Below are 19306 nucleotides of genomic sequence, written 5' to 3'. Positions count from 1 at the left end.
GAGCATGAGGGGGAAAACCTGCACCCAATACAATAGGTAGGCTTCATGAGGCAAATGCAATCCACAAGAGCAAATGACCTCCAACCCTGTCAAACTGAGTGAACTGTGGGATAATCCAGAGTCTTTCCATGGAGTTCCAGGCACACCTGGTAGTGCAGGGAGGAGGGGGGAGGAGCTGGGAGCCTGGGTACCATCCCACACCAGGAAGGGAGTGAGCTGGCATAGGAATGGGGGCTGCTCTGCTGCTTTCTTGCAAATGTCAACCAGATTTCTTTTGTGGCCAACCCTAATCCCAAATTCTACAGAGAAGTAATCTTTCTTCTTCAAATGTACACAGAAAAAGTCACCACAGTGCCCCCAAACAACACAAGGCCTGTAATTTCCTTGCAGAATTAGCATAATGGGCCACACTAAGACATGTAAATCCCACAGGATGATAGATGCATACCTGCCCTGAGCAATAACAGGAAGTGAAGAGGATAATTTGTTTAAATGTTAATTTTCCGTTTTTTACGCTTAAGTTTTCTGTTCGATTTTGCACAGCTCTAATCGGCCGGTGATAATCTATCTCTCAGTACTGGATTTCCCTCTAGTGCTGTATCTCCTTTGAGCTAAATGTGGTCTTGTGAATTTGTTCGTTCAGTGGCTCGGGAATGCAAGTGACACAAAAGCTTTCAGGGCGTCTCCTCAAAGACAAGTTACTGACCCTCAGCTCTCCCCATTGTGTGGATTGGATCACAGACATGGAGGCAACACAGCAGTGGCTACGTGGATGCTAACAAACCCTAGGGACTGGTGGGAGAAGATGGCAATAGGCACTTTTCAGATCGTCTTATTTCTGGGTTTCTTAGTCCATATCCCAACTAATTCACACGCCACTTCCGTACACTTCAGCTTTTTCTTCTAAAAGCCTAAAGCTGAAATTTCTTGAAGCATCCCAGATTTAAACACCTAAACTTATTGAATAGATGTCCCTGTGATGAGACAGAGAAAGAAAGATGAATTTTAAAAAAGAGCTAATAGGACTGAAGTCTACAGAACCTATGAACAGTGGGGACCTTTGCCCCATTCTCAGGTAGAGTCCCTAGGGGTTGGCAAATCTTAGAGGGAAGCACTGCATGGTGTCCCAGAGCAACTGGGCCCTGACACTCTGAATTCAAGTCTCATGGTAGAATATCACTGTGGCTGGAGGTTAGGGGCAGGGGGAGCAGTGGAGGGGGGGTGATGCGGATGGGACCGTTGTTGACAGGCACAACTAGTCATCAGTTAGCCCAAGGGCCCCTGCTAATGTCATAGGAAGACATAAGGACATTTTACTCAATAGAGTGGAAGAGCTAAGATGGATTTCCATGTTAGTTCAGAAGGATGGAGGCTGACACTCCCAAATCATTGGGTTCAAATTCAATTCAGGGTTGAGCTGCATGGTGAAAGGTATTTGAGCCTATTGGGAGGAGAGAGGGCAGAAAGCACCATCACACTCTCAAAGGATTAGAGCTCTAGAAATGTGTAGTTTACTCTCTAGTTGTGTCTGTGAGTGTGCAAGAGAGTATGGAAGCCCAAGGAAGCTAACAGGTGCACTTGCTCTCAGGGGAGCTGTCTCCCAGCATCTCGCTTTCTCTTCCCCTTCTGTCATATACAACCCCAGCCAGGAAGCAGCTTAGAGGAGCTGGGACTAACAAAGATTAAAAGCCTGTCCTGGAACACGGAGAGCCGTTCCAAGCTAAATTGCCACATTTTCCTGTTGGCTCATGTCGCCTGGAAACCTTTGAGATGCTTTGTAAATTACCAAGGGTCAATAAATTGAGGAGATGCTCAACATAAAGACCTGAGATTTTCTGCTCCCAAAGTAGGTGTACCAAACAGCTGGAGTGTGCTAAGTTTGCATCATGACAGGCCGCTGCACTGGCCAGGGACTTGAGGTGGCCAGTTCAACTGCCTCTAAGCTTCCCTTCCTCCCACTCTCTTGTCCCTATAACCTCCCCTCATCCCATTCTTTGCTCATTTTCTTTCTTCCTTCCTCACTTATTGATCTTAAGACATGTGTTCTGGTTTGGGAATTCTGCTCAGATCTTCTGATTACAAAGGCAACCTTTAGTTACTGTGTTAAAAGACATTGCATCATTTTTTCCCCATTTTTCATGCACTCATTCAACATGCATTTATGACTAGCTGGGTTAGGGAAAACACAGTGATCCAGGCTCACAGGAGACACTAATGTCTGCCCTGTATTAATCGCAGCTCCTTTCTGCCAGGCATGCAGCTCTTCTGCAGACTGGTTACAGATATCTGCCTTAAGTTTTCCCTGCCTTTTTTTCAATTCCTAAACTCCTATAAGCCTGTATTCACTGATTTTTTCTCCCTAAAAAGGGAAGATGTTTGTGGCTGGAATTCTAAACCCCTTGATTTCAGATAAGGCCCAGAGTGGTATAAATAAGCATAACACTATTTAGCAAAAAAAAAAAAAAAAAAAAAAGACTGCTAGGCGAAGCTTGAAGCGCTGTTGTCATAATGCAGAGCCCACTTTAATTGCAGCCACAAGGAAAGCATTTGTCGCTGTCTTATCACACAGGAATGATTTTCCCACTAGCAGTGGCAGCCTGCCAGTTGGTTGAGGAGCCAACACCCACTCAATCCTTTGGGTCACAATATCAATTGGCATGCTCTACCACCACCCGGCACTGACATTTCTATTTTTACAGAAGGTACTAGGTCAGGAAACAAAACTGCAGAATCACTGGGTAATTTATTTACATTGAACATGAATCTCATTTGGGTTCAGTAGCCTATGTATTTCCAAACTTCATGGTTCAGTATATCAAGATGACTTTACACTTTGTTGAATGAAGTTTGCTGGTAGCCTTTGGACTTCATGAGTTCCTTTTCACTCCCAAGGTGGGGAAAAGGGTGGAAGGGTATTTTTGTGAACCTGCAGTCATTTGTCACTTACAAATAAAACATATTTAATAAGCATATGTTAGTACATCTTGTGAAGCTATACTAATTTAAGCAGTGTGGTACATAAAATGGAATGGAAAACCATGTACACATCCAAATAGATTAAGAAATTTAGCAAATTTTTAAAATTCCATGTTTTTCAACAAACAATGTGAGACAAAATGGTGACCAGTAAAAAAAAAAAGTGTTGAGTGATGGACCTAATATGGAAATCATTTCCAGGTAGATTTGAAAGTGAAGATGAATTTGTAGGAATACTAACCAATGGGCTTTGAAAGCTTGACATAAACCCCAGATATGAATAAATAAATTTTTAAAAATTAGCTCTCTGAAAACATTTAAGTTCTCACATGCAAATATATCTAAACACCAAGAGACACCGTTGTAAAGCCAACATATAAATGGCAAAGCAGGGGAGCAAAGAAAGTGCATTAAAGATTTATAGACATAATTAAAGCACAGTAATGACCAACAGTTGAAAAGTGGGCCAAGCTTCATTTTTGGATCAATACTTTTAAATCTCCTACTGGACATAGTTTATTGGTTATACTCTGCTGAAACTTTGCCTGTTTTTCCAGATGTTGTTTCTTCCCCATCTTATCCATTCATCCCTTTTGCTACCCTCAGACACCATTCAACTTAAAATTCAGGCTAAGTTGCACCTTGACTGGCTTCCCTGAGAACACTTTCAGGACAAGGCTGGTGTTGGGCAGCGGATTTCAGTGGCAGCTTGCTACCACGGGAGACTGTAGACGGAACCAAGTCTATTTCGAACCTAAAACTGCTCTGCTCTCAGCACTCTACTCTCACTGTCAGTCAGCAAGTCTGAGGAGCACCTGTGTGGTCCTGATATGACTCCTTGTTAGGCCTCAGTGATTGACCCCAACACCCTTCCTCATTCACTCCATGCAGGTTGAGTGTCACTCATTCTCCAGGGCAGAGAATACTGATGCTTCAAAGAGGTGGAGATGGTCACAACCTCAGCCCAGCATGGTTCACCTGGATGGCATTTACCATCCTCACCATCGATGTTCCAACCACACTGTACTGATGTGCCAACCAGTGCTGTTTTAAGTTCACTGCCTTTCCAGTGTTCGTGAAGGCAGTGACGAACACGCCTTTAGTTTGTAGTTTTCTTCCTCTTCTAACACACTTGTCCCTATTTAGCTTTATAAACCAGTCCCATTAGGATCACATATTTGTAGGTACGAATCCTGATGCAAAGTCAGCCTGGACTTATATTAGAAATTTCCTAAAATGTAGAGAAGAGGAAGAGGAAGGAAGGGATGTTATTGTTGTTGAATGCCTATCCACTGAGAACAGCAGCAGAACCATTTTGAGTTTTGCCAAAATTAGCATTGCTAGATAAATTGAGAGCCTTATGTCCTTCCAGTTGCCAGGAGAGCATGCCAGCTAATTTTAGCCCACTGTGTAAATATAACCAGCACTGGTATGCACTGGCCTTTCACATCCACAAGGGTCAGTGATGTCCTGAAGCAGCCAGATGTCTCTACTAGCCCTCTCTTGACCAGACTTCCTGGGTCCTTAGGCCCCTGCTCCTCCTGGACCTACTGATTTTTCCCCCTACAGGAAATGATCTTGGCCATGCTTTGACCTGACCCTGTGCATGAGGCGTGACCTCTTCCACTTCTCTGAGCAGAACATTTGCTCAGCAGAGCCAGGAACAGCTGCAATCCTTGGGGCAGGTGCAGCTTCAGTCATTTTCACGCAACAATGTCATTCTCAGAAGAGCTAGAAATGATGTTTTAGAAGGAAATGGTCACAGTTCTTTTTCTAGAAAAATGCCCTTTTGACCCAACTCTGAGACACCCTCTCCCATAGTTAACTTTAATTGCGTTCTAATGTAATAACCAGAAGAGGTCACAATAGAGCTGATTATGTAGGCAGCTCTCTGCATCACGCCTCCTGCACAACTGCCAGGGGCTCGGGTTGAGAGACTAAGGAAGGCAAGTACAAAGTGGGGAGATGTTGCCATGCCTCCCCACAGCTCCAGGGTGTGGGACAGCTCCCTCTGGAGCTCAGTGCCTTCATGTCAGGAATCAGAAAATATTTCTAGTTCCTGTCTCTTAGCACTCTCACAAGAGCCTACTTGAGTTAATCCATGCAAAACTTGAAAAAAAGTTCCTGGAAAATGATATGAGCTTCATAAGTATGAACTATTGTTTTATGGCTATGTTATGGATTGAAATCACAAGCCAAAGCCTGGTTTCCTCATCTGTAAGATGGCCATTAGCAAAGATTTCATGGGGAAGCATTTAGGGGAAGGGAAACCATTTCTGACATATTTCCCCCTCATTGGTAAGTTTCCGAAGACTTAATTCCAGTGCTAAGCTATGTAGCTGTTACATATGGTTCTTGGCAAGCATCTTTCACTCTAGCCTCTCCCACCCTTGCTGTGGCTCTCAGGGGAGTTATGCTGTGCTGTTGGGTAGTAAAGGCTATGACAACAGCGAAATTGTTTCATCTCAAAACCCATAGGAAAAGGAATTTGTTGTTGTTGTTGTTGTTGTTAGCAAACCTAGCGAAAGCAACACAGGCCCAGAAACTGGCAGATCAAGTTCAATCCTCTGTTCCATGATTCGTGAATGGTGTGACCTAGGACCAGTTACTTCAAAACCAGGGACTTCACAATAGGAACTGTCGCTCTCCTCTGGCCAGCTTGCCTGGAGCTCAGGCCGTGTCCACAGGCTGCAGGCATGGGTCTCCTTAAGCCTCACAATACCCCAGTGAGGTAGATGTGATTATTCCCCATGTTTTCCTGATGAGAACATCAAAGGCTTTGGTAGTGCTGCAGTGACTGTCACACTTTGCCTGAGGGTCCCTCACGGGAAGGCCATGGATGCTCAGGTGACCTTGTCCACAGATCCATCAAAAGGACAGCACCAGGACCTACTACTAGTGGGAATAGAAGGAACAAGATGAACTGGGTCTCCCCGAAGTTGTCGTCACCTTCAGCCCATCTCTCTTCCTATTCCATGTTGATGGCGACTTTTCTGAACTGCAGGTAATTTAGTTGACTAAATTATTTGTACTAAAAAAGTGATTGCATGTCTCCTGTTAACAGAATTTTCTCCTCTACAACCTCCCCACATGTCTGTAGGCACTTGCATACTCGCGCGCATGTGCACACACACACTACTTTGTACTATTCACACTCTGCCATGGTCACAGGAGTCACCACGACCTGACTTTTCTGTGATACTACATTGTCTCTGCTAAGAGTCCAAAGCCCAGCAGCTGTTGACCTGGGCTTGTCCACAGTCAAAGACTCAAGGGCCATCCAGAGAACTAGAGACCATAAGATACCAAAGCTATGCTAAAGGTCACTTGCACTGAATCCATCAGTGACACCTCCTAAGGGAAAAACCAACAAATATGGTCTTGAGGTCTCTGGACCCTGCCCTCCTGCAACCTGCTTCTTTATCTCTTCTATGAACTTTTCAGTGATCTTCACAGCTAGCTGAACCAGTTTCAGAAAGCAAATTTGAGTTGGATCTGACATTTGCAAACAAGGGAGTTCCAATTTAGTATACTCAGAAAGTTGGAAAGTAAGAGAATCCTAAATGTAAATATGCTTTTCATTTTTCTGAAGGTGTCTCTCCATTCATTCATCCGACCAAATTGTGTTGGATACTTACTGCATACCAGCCAGTGTACTAGGGGCTTGCAATTCAAGGATCAATAAAATATCCCCAAAGGAGCTCCTAGTGTAAAGTAAGAGAATAAATGCTGAGTAAAATTGCAATAAAATCAAGGCCTCAGTGAGGCCTTGATAATAGCCAGAGGAAGCTACACATGCAGAAAGAATCAATTCTTCCGGAAGGTTCAGAAAAGTCGCCAAAGATATAAGAATCCTTGATTTTTGGAAACACAGGCATCAGTAGGATTTTTGCTATCCCAGATGTGGTCCATGGACCAGTAGCTTTACCTGTTAGATACATTGCATCTGGGATCTCCTGTCCAGACTTAATGGGCAAGCAGCATATTTTAACAGAAAACTCAAGTGATGAATGCCACATTAAAATTTGAGAAGTGCTGATCTAGACCTAACAGAGTTGTATAGGAAGTGTAATTTCATGCACAGGGACCAAACTGAACAAAGACTGGCTGGGTAAGCCATGAGATTATAAGTCATAGAAGACAAGCAGAGGAAAGATGGGACACAAAGTAAGATCAGACTACAGAGAGCCTTGAGATCCATGAAGAAAGGGCTGGACTTTATCCCATCAGTACTGGAGAGCCAGGAAAATCAGTTTATGACATAATCAGATTGCACATTTAGAACAGGAGTAGGAATTGTACTGACAAATAAGAGTAAGAGATGAAGTTTGGACATGGACCCCAAAGAGGGGAGGAATAAGGAAAGGGAATAGTTTGATTTGATGTGATTTCTTTTTTAAGTTTTAAAGTTGAATACCTAACAATAGGATGGAAGGTGGATGGGACAGTAATTGGCACATTTCTACCGTAGGGAGAGATGATGAAAATCGAAACTACAGAAGTGGCAGTGAAGATGGAGGGGAAGAGAAGGCTGTCAGAGAGAATGGATGGAATCTATACCATTGACTAAAAGGCTGAAATTGCATGTTGTAGCTGAGTGAGTTTCTGGATTGCATGGCTGAGGGGACATGATGGAAGAGTTAGTACGAAACAAAAACCAACAGGTTCTACTGGGAGTTCTTTGGAGTTTGAGGCATATACATGGGAAGTAGACACAGATTAGCACAAAATATTGTTTTTCATATAAAAAGGAAAAGTCGAATAATTCATAGAAGCTACAATGAGCAATTTACTTTTGTAGAAAAGATTTTGAAGTCCACATATACAAGGACTCTTTCAAAAGTTCGCAGAATTACATATCATGAAAAAATTATCCATCAATCTTGATTTTATTGCACAAAGTAAGCTTCTCTATTCATAAAGATTTTGAGATAGCTTGCACATGGTCTCCTGAAATTCCTCAGTTAGAACCTACTTTATTTACTCAGACAGGTTTCACTAATTCAGTTAGCTTTGACATGGAAGTTAGAGCCTGTGAAATCAGACTCTGCATCCTTAGAACTGTACTTCCACTCTGCTGGACTAGACACCCAGTATGGAAAGCTGTAGAAGCTTCGGCAGAAATCAGAGTGTGATTCTGAGGACACATGGGGTTGGAATGTTTGCATACAGGATCCACAGACTCCTCGGAACTTTCTGGGCTTGCAGAGGTAGGTGACTAACATCCCTGAATTAAGAGCAAGCATGCTGTTCATGAAGATCTATGTGGCATCCACAAAAGGCAACAAGTGGTTTCTTTATCCTCTCCTCATCAGGCTCATACAGAGCTAAGTCAGAGGAAAGCCCAGCCAGAAATGTGCTGGTTGAAAAGTGATCACAATTCAAAGGGGCTGCAGAATGGCATCGAGATGTGCCAGCAGGGATCAGGATGTTCTATTCTTCCAACAAATTGGAACATACATCTTGGTAAGAGAGCTTTGAGGTCATTGTGTTGAGATAGAGGATTTAACACCCCCCAGGAAAGGATGCAAACCTGCCACTAGGGTAGCTCCTAGAATCCTGAACAAAATAATGGTCCCTGTTAAGAAGTTTGTAGAAAATGGAAAGAAATGAAAAGTTCCAGAGCAGTAGCTTGCAGCAATAGGTGCACTGTATAAGATCAGAAAGTTAACCAGAGGACATACATTCACCAAGGCCATCGGGAATGTGCCAGCAAGTGGAACTCAACCATCATCACTACGAGACTCAATGGTGCCTCTTGTCTGCAGCCAGGACTGGTAAAATATTCTACCCCAGAGCTTGGCTCACAGATGACAATGGGATGTTGCCCTAACTCCCACATCCCTGAGTAACTCATGTCAGCTGGTGGTACTTCACTGCCTGAAGAATGAAGTTTGTCATTATCACAACAACCCATGAGAACTGGATAGTAGCTGAGAGGACCTCATCCATTAAATCACCATGGAAATGTTGACTAAAACAGTCTTCCTAAGAATAGAGAGGCAGCCAACAAAGGTCCTGTTTCAAATACAGAACAAAAAAGGAGGAAAAATAAATACCCAGGAAGCTGAGGGCAATTGTTTCAATAAAGTGTCATAGAAACCTAGCCAAGTTTCCAGACTAGTTTTGAGGTTCAAGAGCTGTTGGCTGAAAAGGGGGACTGGATCAACAGGGGAGAAGGACTTAATAATACCTGGCAAGTTTATCATTTAATGATCCCCTGGTCTTTCCCAAAGGAACCAGTTGTCATTGCCTTGATTGACTTTGCACTGAGTGAAGAGGAATGACCAGGCTATTCAATGACTCTTAGACGCAGAATCCAGATTGTCCTGGACACACAAAGAGATGATGTATCCCCAGGGAACAAAGGGGTCAGCCAAGAAATGGGCTCCTGCCAAAGTATGGTCTGTAGTGTATGCATGGTAGACCCACACACTTGTCATTTTTGTTACCTACAATGCTCAGTAGGTTCTTTCCTCGGCTTGGTATAGAAATAAAAAGCCAGGAATCTGTTGCAGACAGAGAAGTTTTATGTGCAAAGTGTGTGGGTGAACACAGAAAGAAGAGGGAAGAGGAAGCACCTCCTGGGAGAGAGACAGGAGGGGTGGTACCTCTTGAGAGAGAGAGAGAGACATCAACAGTTTGGAAGGATCTTGGGGTTTTAAGCATTCTCTCATCCCTCCTGGTCTGGGTGGGAATCTGCAGGGAAGACATTCACTATTGGTGGTCTCTTAACTAGCTGGGAAATGGCTGGGCAATTCTTGTGCCACCCAGTTAAAAGGTGCAGCTAAAGGCCCAGTGCAATAGCCTAGCAGTTAAAGTCCTCATCTTGCACATGCCGGGATCCTGTGTGGGCACTGGTTCTAATCCAGGCAGCCCCGCTTCCCATCCAGCTCCCTGCTTGTGGCCTGAGAAAGTAGCTGAAAACAGCTCAATGCCTTGGGACCCTGCACCTGCATGAGAGACACAGAAGACGTTCCTGGCTCCTAGCTTCAGATCAGCTCAGCTCCGGTCATTGCAGCTGCTTGGAGAGTGAGTCATCAGACAGAAGATCTTACTCTTTAAAAAAAAAAAAAAAGTGCAGCCCAAATTTTAGCAAGCTTGAACAGTCTCGACTTTCCTATTCATGATTATTTTAGTGGTGTTATTATTACTCGAAACTAGATATAACACTGAGTCCTGGGTCTCAGGATAAGACTGGATGTCAGTGGAGAAGGCCAAATCGATGTGTCAGAAGTTCTCAGCTACAATTAGTAAACAAAAATCAGCATTGAATCCTAGAGGGAACAATGGAGGTTAAAGCTCCGAGGATACAGAGGAGGTCGCCTTGCCATAGCTTCATTACATTCCCTAATCTTGTTCCTACAGAAACTGAGTGACTGCTCGAGGACTGCTGTAGACCCCAGCAAGTACAGTCAGCTGGTGATGCTGATGGTGACCCCTGTGGCCAGACATGCCACCGCTGCTAGGACAGATCAGTACAGCCTCAGGAATTTAGTATGCAACTACTGAATCAGCAACTTCAGGCTTTTTAAAGATCTATTTATTTCTTTGGAAAGGCAGATTTACAGAGAGAAGTATCTTCTGTCTACTGGTTCACTTTCCAAATGGCCCAAATGGCTGGAGCTGAGCTGATCAGTAGCCAGAAGCCAGGAGTTTCTTCCAGGCTTTAGGTCATCCTCTCCTGCTCTCCCAGGCCACAAACAAGAAGCTGGACGGGAAGAAGAGCAGCCAGGACACAAATTGGTACCCATTTGAGAATCCCGGGCCTGCAAGGTGAGGATTAGCACATCAAGCCATTCCACCAGGCCCAATTGCAGGCTTTTAAATCCTAAACAGACAAGCCCATTAGAAATAGTTCACATTCAAAAGGCATGAGCAATATTGCTTTAGGGCTATGCTAGCTCTCTGTCTTCTGTCATAACATAGTCTAAAGAAATCTAGACCACGTGGATGATTCAGAGAATATCAGTATGACCCACTGAGTAGATGGCATGATAACTAAGAAGTGACTGACCACACTGCAAGCCTTAGGAAGATGCATGGCTTCAGAGGGTGACAGTAAATCCTAGGCGATTCAGAGGCCTGACACTTCAGTAAAGCTTTCAGAGATCCTGGGCTCAGGCTATGGTAGATGTTGTGTCCAAAGCAAAAAGACAAATGTGATTTCTTTCTTGAGTTCAAACTAGGGCCAGCATAATGCTGGTGAGCCCCTTTACAGCCTGGAGCCTGTGCTGTCTACATGTAGCCTAAGAGAGTGGGGCTGAGTCAGAATTCACTGGATGTATCACACATCCCACCACATTACTATAACCATTCTGATAGGCAATGAGGACAGCCTGCTGAAAGCACAGCCAGAGGGCTAGCACAGCGGCCATGGCTGGCAGAAGCAGGGTGTCATCCACCAGAGCCTGCCATGCACACCTCAAGGCCAAAGCCTTCAGATAGCAGGAAGTTACTGGATCTGCTAGCTCTTCACTGTGATGAAATTCCCAGCATGCTCAGAAGGAAACAGGTTTGTTTAGTTCAGAGTTGTGGATATTGGGATTCCAACGAGCATGATGCAGGTTCTGGTGGCAGCCTCAGGGTGGATGGTAGAGTGTATGGGGGAAGACTCACATAGCCAGCCAGGGGACAGGGAGAGGCTTAAAGAGGGGCCAAATTCAGGTTTCTGTTAAACCTTCTTGTGAGAACTACCTTCCAAAGATGTGTTCCTACTGGCCTGAGGCCCTCTTAGACCCTACCTCCCTTCCACCTTCCAGTTGTACTTTCTTGGGTACCAAGCCTATAAATATTTCAGCCTCTGGGGAACATTCAGCATCAAACCATAGCACTTCCCAATAGGATAAATACATAAATCAGAGAAGCAAGAGCGAAACAGCAGGGGTTGCCTCCAAATCACTCCCAGTGACCCTCTTCCAGACATTTTGCCTGCCATTCCCATGACTTTGGACTCTGTGCCAGTTAGAAGTTTTAGCCCTTCAGGGGCATCCACGGTCATCACAAACATGGCTGTGGTTTCCACAGGGCACTGTGAGTTTCTGAACAAGCAAGAGGCAGAGCCAGCATTTTGTCAGGGCCAGCTGACCCTGCCTAGTGGTACTCCCTTTCCAGTCCTGGATACACATGGATGAAGGCAGTAGCCCCAGCCAGGCAAAAGTCCAGGTCCAGGAGCTCACTGTTTAGGTCTCATGACTACCCAGACCAAACAAGCTAGTTTCTGAGGGCAAGGAAAAATTAGAATGGATGATGAAAAGCAGGGACATGAGGGCCAGTTGTAGTCCTGAGACCAAATGCTGCAATGGGTTACAATGCATAACCGTACACTGCTCACTCCTAGGAAAGTCCTGCCACAGTCTCTGCATAGCTGAAGGGATAAACGGTAGCAGATATGAAGATGTGCCGCTTGGAACCCTGCTGCCTGGCCGGAGTACTGCCATCCACACCCCTCCTTCGTTCTGACGTTCTCTGTTCACGTTAACTTCCTGCCAAGGAGGGAGCAAATGGGCGCGGTGAGTCTATTCCAGAGAAGGGAAGTGCAATGGTTTGAACAGCATTTTAAGTCTGAGCTCATGACAATGCTTAAAGCCTGAAGTTGTAGGGTAATGGTACAAAGAGAGGGAGGAAACTTAACCTGGTGATGCTGTTTAGTGGGGCCTTGGGTCCCTGGAGGTGTGCCTTTTGATGGAAACTCTAAGAGGCTGAGTCAGGCCCAGCCACTGTCCCGGCTCCCAGAATCACCATGGAATCTTTTGCCCATGTTCGCTCTTGCTTGTGATTCTCTGTGCCACCTTGGCTCTGCCAGGAAGAACACCACCACCAGTAGCCTGTGGAATGTAGGAGCCAGCCACATCCAGAGGGACCAAACAGAAAGTATATCCCACTCAGAGAACCTGAAAGTATTCTGTATGGTGGAAATTAGTAGTTGTGTGGTCTGAGGGCAATGAGGCAAGCAGAGGCCAGTTGAAACTGGGCTTTGTAAGCTATCCTAGCTCTTTGTACTTAATCCTACCAGATCTTAAACAGAGGGTGCCCTGGCCAGCATTGCACTAATAAAGATGAATTCATTTGACTTAAAAGGATTGGGAAAACACAGCTATTCCTGAGAAGCCTAGCACCATAAAACCTCACTTATTGATGCAGTTGTGGGAACAGCTGTGTCCAATCCTATGCTAAGAATGTTTTCACTGGGGGAGATGGTGGCATTACGACGGCCTTAGGCAGCTCAATCTCCCTGAGTTTGATAAGGACAATTTACTACAGGCTTTTCTCTATCTGTATGTGTGTTGCAAAAGCAGTTTCAAATTCCTTTACCAAACATCTTCCTTCCATTCAGGGAGGATCAACTCCAAACCACTCCTCCAGACTGGCCTTTAGCCCCTGGTACCTCCAGAACAGGAGGGATTTGCAAGGCAGGAAGGAATAGAAGTGGTACAGAAAGTGACATCTGTCTGCAGCCTTGGCTTCTCCCTGGGAGCACACCCACTCAGGACAGCATGGGGCCCTTATCTCCCAAGTGCAGCTGTGGATGTGACCATGAGCCAGAGAGTCTGAGGCACCCCACATCCTAGGAAGCCCCAGTCCACTCCGGAAATTGTTATCTTACCTCCTTTGGGGAACAAAGGGGAGGCTTTGTTTGATGCAGACTTCAAAAAAGAGTGGCCTTCAGGACACATCTGGTGTGTTTTCTGTGATTCTCCTGTTGTTTCTAATTGAACCAACTTTTGGGCACGGGGACAGGTCAGAGGACAGTCTGGACTTCCGGGTTCTCCTGTCAGTTCAGGAGCCCTGGCTTCAAGCCACCCTCCCCAATTCACCCCCACCCCGAGTGGATCAGAGCCCAGTGGAGGCAACTCCCGTCCCACAGAAGGCCCTAGAATTTTGCTACTTTCCAAGATGAACAGAAGACTTAATCTGTATCCATATTCTCACCCCAAGTGGGAAAACAAACACTATCTACGGTCTATGGGGATAGGAAAGATGTCACAATATCTTTCGTATGACAGCAGCCAGCTGCCTTCAGACAGCACAGCTGTCTGAGTTTGCAACCCTGACAGCACTGTGTTCAGGACCTCAGCCTCTGGGCCTTCCTGGTACCTCCAGGACCCCCTGCTGTTCTGCCAACCTAAACTTCCAGACCAGGTTTCAGTTCAGAAGCTGACCGTCCCCCATCCCCACCCCAGCAGGTGCCCCTGGGTGACCATGGCTAAGGAGCTGAAGAACACACACACACACACACACACACACACACACACACACAAACACTGACAGGTGCAGGGGAACTTCAGCAGAAAGGCTTGGGTCAAAAAGGAGATTTTAAAAAATTGTTTTTAATTGTCCCATAATTATATGAGTACTTCCAAATGTTAATAGTAAACAGAATCAAAAGATAAGTTTATTTTGGTGCTAAAAACTTAAAATCCTTATGACGAATTTTCAAGAAGTTCATGCAAGTCATTATGCAGATTTCCAGTTTTTCTGCATGAAAATCAACTTCACTTTTACTTCCATTTTTCTAGTCTTTCTGAAGCTTTGTGGGGTACAATAAAATAATATACTGTGTACCTGCATACTAGGATTAACAGTCAAATCAAAATCATTGGTCTTTCATTCTTAGATATTTATCAGTTCTTTGTGCTGGGAAACTTTGAACTCTCTTCCAATGTTTTACAAAGCATAGAAGTTACCGACTGTGCTGTGGGCCATTAGAAGTCCTCCTGTCTTGCTGAGTTTTGGTGACTGTTGTCCACCTGCCACCATCTCCCAGTGTTTCTCATAATTACTGTTCTATTTTTTTTTTCTATGAGATAAACTTTTGAGCATCCATAGGTGAGCAAGAACATGGAGTAGTCATCTTTCTGTGTCTGGCTTTTTCACTTCATAGAATGTTCTTCAGTGAAAGGTGTCTGACTTCCTTTTCCGTCTCCCCCACCTTTGGTCTAACTGGACAGCACATCTGCACACCTAGTTTAGGCCATGCCTCATTATTAAAACTGCCAAGAATGGAATTACAGTCTGCTCATGAACCACGCACATTTCCTGCCTATTCAAGATCTTTGGGACTGAATGAATGGTCGAGCAGAGGCGTTCTGTGACACTGGCCTTGGCAGGGAATGGGTGCTGCTTCTCCTCTTTAAGCAGCAGCAGTCCCTCTGACATTGTCTGTGCCGACAATGTCAGAAAACACTTCAACAGCAGAATGATGGGCTTTTGACTGTTCATGAAGGACCACCCATTGTAACACTAGAAGGGAAGTCATTAGGGGATTGGGGAAGAAGCCGGGGAAATCCCAGATCCCAGAGCCTATGGAACTATAGCATGAAATAATAATAATAATAAACAAGAAGCAGCAGCAGTCCATGTCGGGGAGGGCCCAGAAGCCAGCAGAGCCAGTTTGCTTTCCTAAGTCTATGGGCCAGGGTATATTATGGGGTGGAGTGTGGAGCAGGTCACTCTAACAGGGGGCATTTTATGGCCGACAACTCAGGACTGCCAATGCAACTCAGTGTTTACTGAGTATTTCCCAATGTGTATTTATTTCTGTTTTACTATTTTAAAATTCATCACAGAAAGCAGCCTTGCCCATGGCACACAAACACACCCATGTGACTGCTGTTGTGGCCCCATTAGCTTTTATACATGATGGCCAGCCTGGAGTCCCACAGGTGAACCCATTAAGCAGGCCTCACCACCTTACACATCACTCTGATTGAGTCCTTCCAACAGCTCTGGGAAGCTGTGGATTCACACCCATTTTGCAAAAGGGAGATGGGGCTTGCGTACTGAGCAGACTTGGCCAGTGTCACACCAGATGGTGATGAAGCACAGAGAACTCTTAAGTTCACCTATCTTCTTGAACTTTGCCTTACTAAGCTGCACACCCACGTGGGTTCTTTCTGATGGTTTTCTCAATCTTCCCAAGCTGCTGACCTGGGAAGGCTGCATCTGTTTTATCTCTGACTCAGCCCTGATGCTTCAGTTCTCTGACTCAGGCCTTTGCCCCTCTGAGAAAACAGAGTTAGGGTTCTCCATCTTTCCAAGCTGTCAGTATTTTTCCCACAGTGGACCCACCCACCTAGTCTAGACAAGGTTTGCCTTGTCTATGGAGCACATCTGAACAATGGAGAACTGCAGTCTTACATTTGTGTGTGTGTGTGTGTGTGTGTGTGTGTGTGTGTGTGTGTGTGTATACGTGTGAATCTACAAGGTGTGGAATGGCATAAAGACCCACAGGATGGGACAGTCCAGTCCTATTGGGACCAAGTTATGGAGTAAAACTCCAGGGAGAAAGTCTCAGAGTGACACAACCTAGCTGACACCGACTCCCCTATGCGTTTCCTCATGGTAGATATTCTGCCTGAAAGGCCCCCGTGCAGGCTTGCAGTTCCTCTTCCTGCCTGATGCCCTTCAGAACAATTCCTTTCTTTTGCTTCTTGACATGCCTACTGAAGCAACCCAGTTGCCCCAACCTGCAGAATCTAGAAGCATCCTGCACTTAAAACTTTATCACACATATGGAGAAATGTTGATGATTTCTTAGTGTCTATTCTCCAAGGTTTTTCCCCTTAATATGATAAAGGTACATGCATATATGCATGTGTTTTCATAATGAGCATGAGAAGCACATATAGCTTTCTAACCTACTTTTCCAAAGAATTTGTTACTATGGCTTTGGTATAGTCCAACAATTTTTCAGAAATCCAAGGTCTGCATATTACACTGTTAATTTTCTTATAATTCAGTGTATTATCTTCTCCACAACTGACACTGAATTGAGCCAGAACCAACTTTTAAAAATTATGTTTCTGACGTAATGTCAGTCTGTGATATGCTTCAAGCTTGCACATGCATTATCTCATTGGATTCTTACATCAAACTGATTTTATCACTCTTATTGTCCAGGCAAAGAAACCTGAGTTCAAGAGGTTAATTAAGCCACCCAAGGCCATGCAGCTGAGAAGCAACAGATCCACTCACGTCTCTCTGACGTCAAAGCCCTTTCCAACTTGCCAATCTGTCAGTGAAGTAAACCTTGGTTTGGGGCAATTGGGAGAAGGGCATAGTAATACTAAAAACGCGATTTAAATGGTAGAAGCAAGTGTCTGCCACTACCACGGCTGGCATTTGATTGTGTGCGTCCAGTGGATGCCCACGCAGGGGATCAGCCCATCTCTACCTGCAGCAGTATACTTCTCAGGCAAGAAGGAAAGCCAGGAAGCAGAGTCTACTGAGTGGATCCTCTGAGCCCATTAAAAGACAGCTGTCTGTACCCTCCTGGAATAGGGGAAAACAGATGGTATTGTTTGCTGGGGCATGGCTGCCTGAAGTTGACTGACAACAATAAATGCCCTTCTGAGAGCTCTCAGGAACCTTCAGTAAATATATTCAGAGTCCAGTAATTGAACTTCTGTTTCAGAATTGGGTTCCTTCTGCTTGTTGTAAAAATTCAGGATAAAATAGGCCAGTTTCCCCAAAAGTCCTCACGTACCTTGACTGACCACAGTTCTCAAAAATAAGATACGCAGTTATTTCACGTTAGGAATCCTTTTTCCTTCTAGGGATGAAACCCAGGAATAAAGGTGCCCACTTATGGATTTTGGAATTTCTGGTGTAAGAGTTGGAGGATTAGCACTCCATAACTTAACCCTTAGCTTGAAAGAGCAGTAGTTATTTGTCTGTACAACACTCCTTTATTTCCTTCAGTGCTGCAGTCATAACTTTAAACTATTTTAATGTCTTTGAAGAGAATTAATTAGCTCTTCTGTTGATACTTCTAAAGCACAAAAATGCAGGTCTGGTTTTTACTCAGCCTTTAAAAGAATTTCCATGGAAGCCATTTAACAGATAACAGATTTTTAAGGAAATGCCCGATGCTTTGTAGCATTTGAAAAGAACTGTGTTTGATGGGCATTTGTTCAATTAAAAATATAATTATTCATTGATGAAAAGTGTACTCTTGATGAAAATCCTTTTTGAAAAATGAACGGTATGTCTTATAATTAATTTTTTTTTCCTGCCTGGAAAATAATGCCATGGCCAGTTTGTTTAATTATAGGACAAATTTTAAATTGTGGGCCAGTAGTCAATGCCTATAAAATCATACATAATTTTAAATCTCCAGAATAAAAGCCATGATTTTCCTGATGACACATCCCTATGCCTGACCAGCATTTTTATTCCCAATATTCCTCTCAGCTTATCCTTAAATCATATTTCTAGAAATCTTTGAACACCTGCATTGGGCCATGGTAATATGACAATTACTGTTTTAAGTAAGTCATCCAACTTAATTCTATGCAATAGTTGATAAAGAGCAAAAATCCTCATTTTTCAAAAAATACGTTAAAGCTTTAAATATGATTAAAGTCACAATATTAAAGAACCAGAACCAGGCCTTCAGTCTCTAGTGACCAAAGACAACTTATTCCCTAAGAGACTGCTGTGGAACCATCTCCGGCTTCCAGGCAGCATGCATTCCTGCTCCTTCTCTCTGTCCTGTCTCTGCCAGGGATCATGAGCAAGCACCCACACTTCTTAATCAGAACCCTTGACTTGGGCCTTAGGCCTCTGTGTTTCTTAACATTCCCACATCATCTGCATGCAGAAAGAGCTGAAAAACCTGCTTATAAATTATGAACCCAATGCCTTTGGCCGCTACTCATAAATCTCACCTTCCACAAGCCATCTGCTTGCTTAGGGATCTGTCCCTTGTGGCATGGAATGGCTCTGGGAAGATTGCGAGCTCTAGAACACAGAGTGATGGAGCTGTAGCTTGCTTGTTTCCCAATGAGCCTCTTTAATATGTTCTCTCCAAACCAATGTCTAAGTTAAAAAAAAAAAAAAAAAGCAGTGACTCCTTTCCTACAGCTAAGAAAATTCTGTAGGTGTAACCATGGAGACCAAAAAACAGAGTTTTATATAATTAAAGGAACATAGAGATTTCTGGAGTTCTATACAAGTTCTTATGATGTGATTTTGGTTAATCCACTTAAGCTCTCAGAGCCTACAAAATAGGGATAATCATAGATATTTCTTTGAACTGCAGGAGTATACATTTCAAATGTATGTGGGCCTTCTACCTTTCCTCCAGTCTGGCCAGGTTGTTATATTCAGGAGCAACAGAATTTTGTTGTGGTTGTTCTTTTTGTTCTTTGTTTACATTATTTATGTTTGGTTTTAAAGGCAATAGAAATTTCAGGATATCTTAAAAAGTGGTGTGTATATAAGGTAGTCTCCTTAAAGATAGCAAGTGGGACTTGGAAATGGTAGTATTCACATGATGAAACCAAAGGATTGAGAGCCAGATGCCTAGATTCAAATCCTGACTCCT

General features: G+C 44.1%; 1 long non-coding RNA gene across 1 annotated transcript in view; it reads left to right on the top strand.

Moving 5' to 3' along the window:
• LOC121149822 overlaps positions 1 to 12533 on the top strand; it is a 35618-nt gene extending 23085 nt beyond the window's left edge. The window contains exon 5 of the long non-coding RNA XR_005882856.1: positions 12317 to 12533. This is a non-coding gene — a long non-coding RNA (uncharacterized LOC121149822). The remainder of the gene's footprint in view (positions 1 to 12316) is intronic.
• Positions 12534 to 19306: the final 6773 nt, after the last annotated feature.

The sequence above is a fragment of the Ochotona curzoniae genome, unplaced genomic scaffold (assembly GCF_017591425.1).
Source record: "Ochotona curzoniae isolate NIBS_2020 unplaced genomic scaffold, NIBS_Ocur_1.0 scaffold_4763, whole genome shotgun sequence".
In the NCBI taxonomy this organism is placed as follows: Eukaryota; Metazoa; Chordata; class Mammalia; order Lagomorpha; family Ochotonidae; genus Ochotona; species Ochotona curzoniae.
This window is presented reverse-complemented; position numbering and strand designations above follow the sequence as displayed.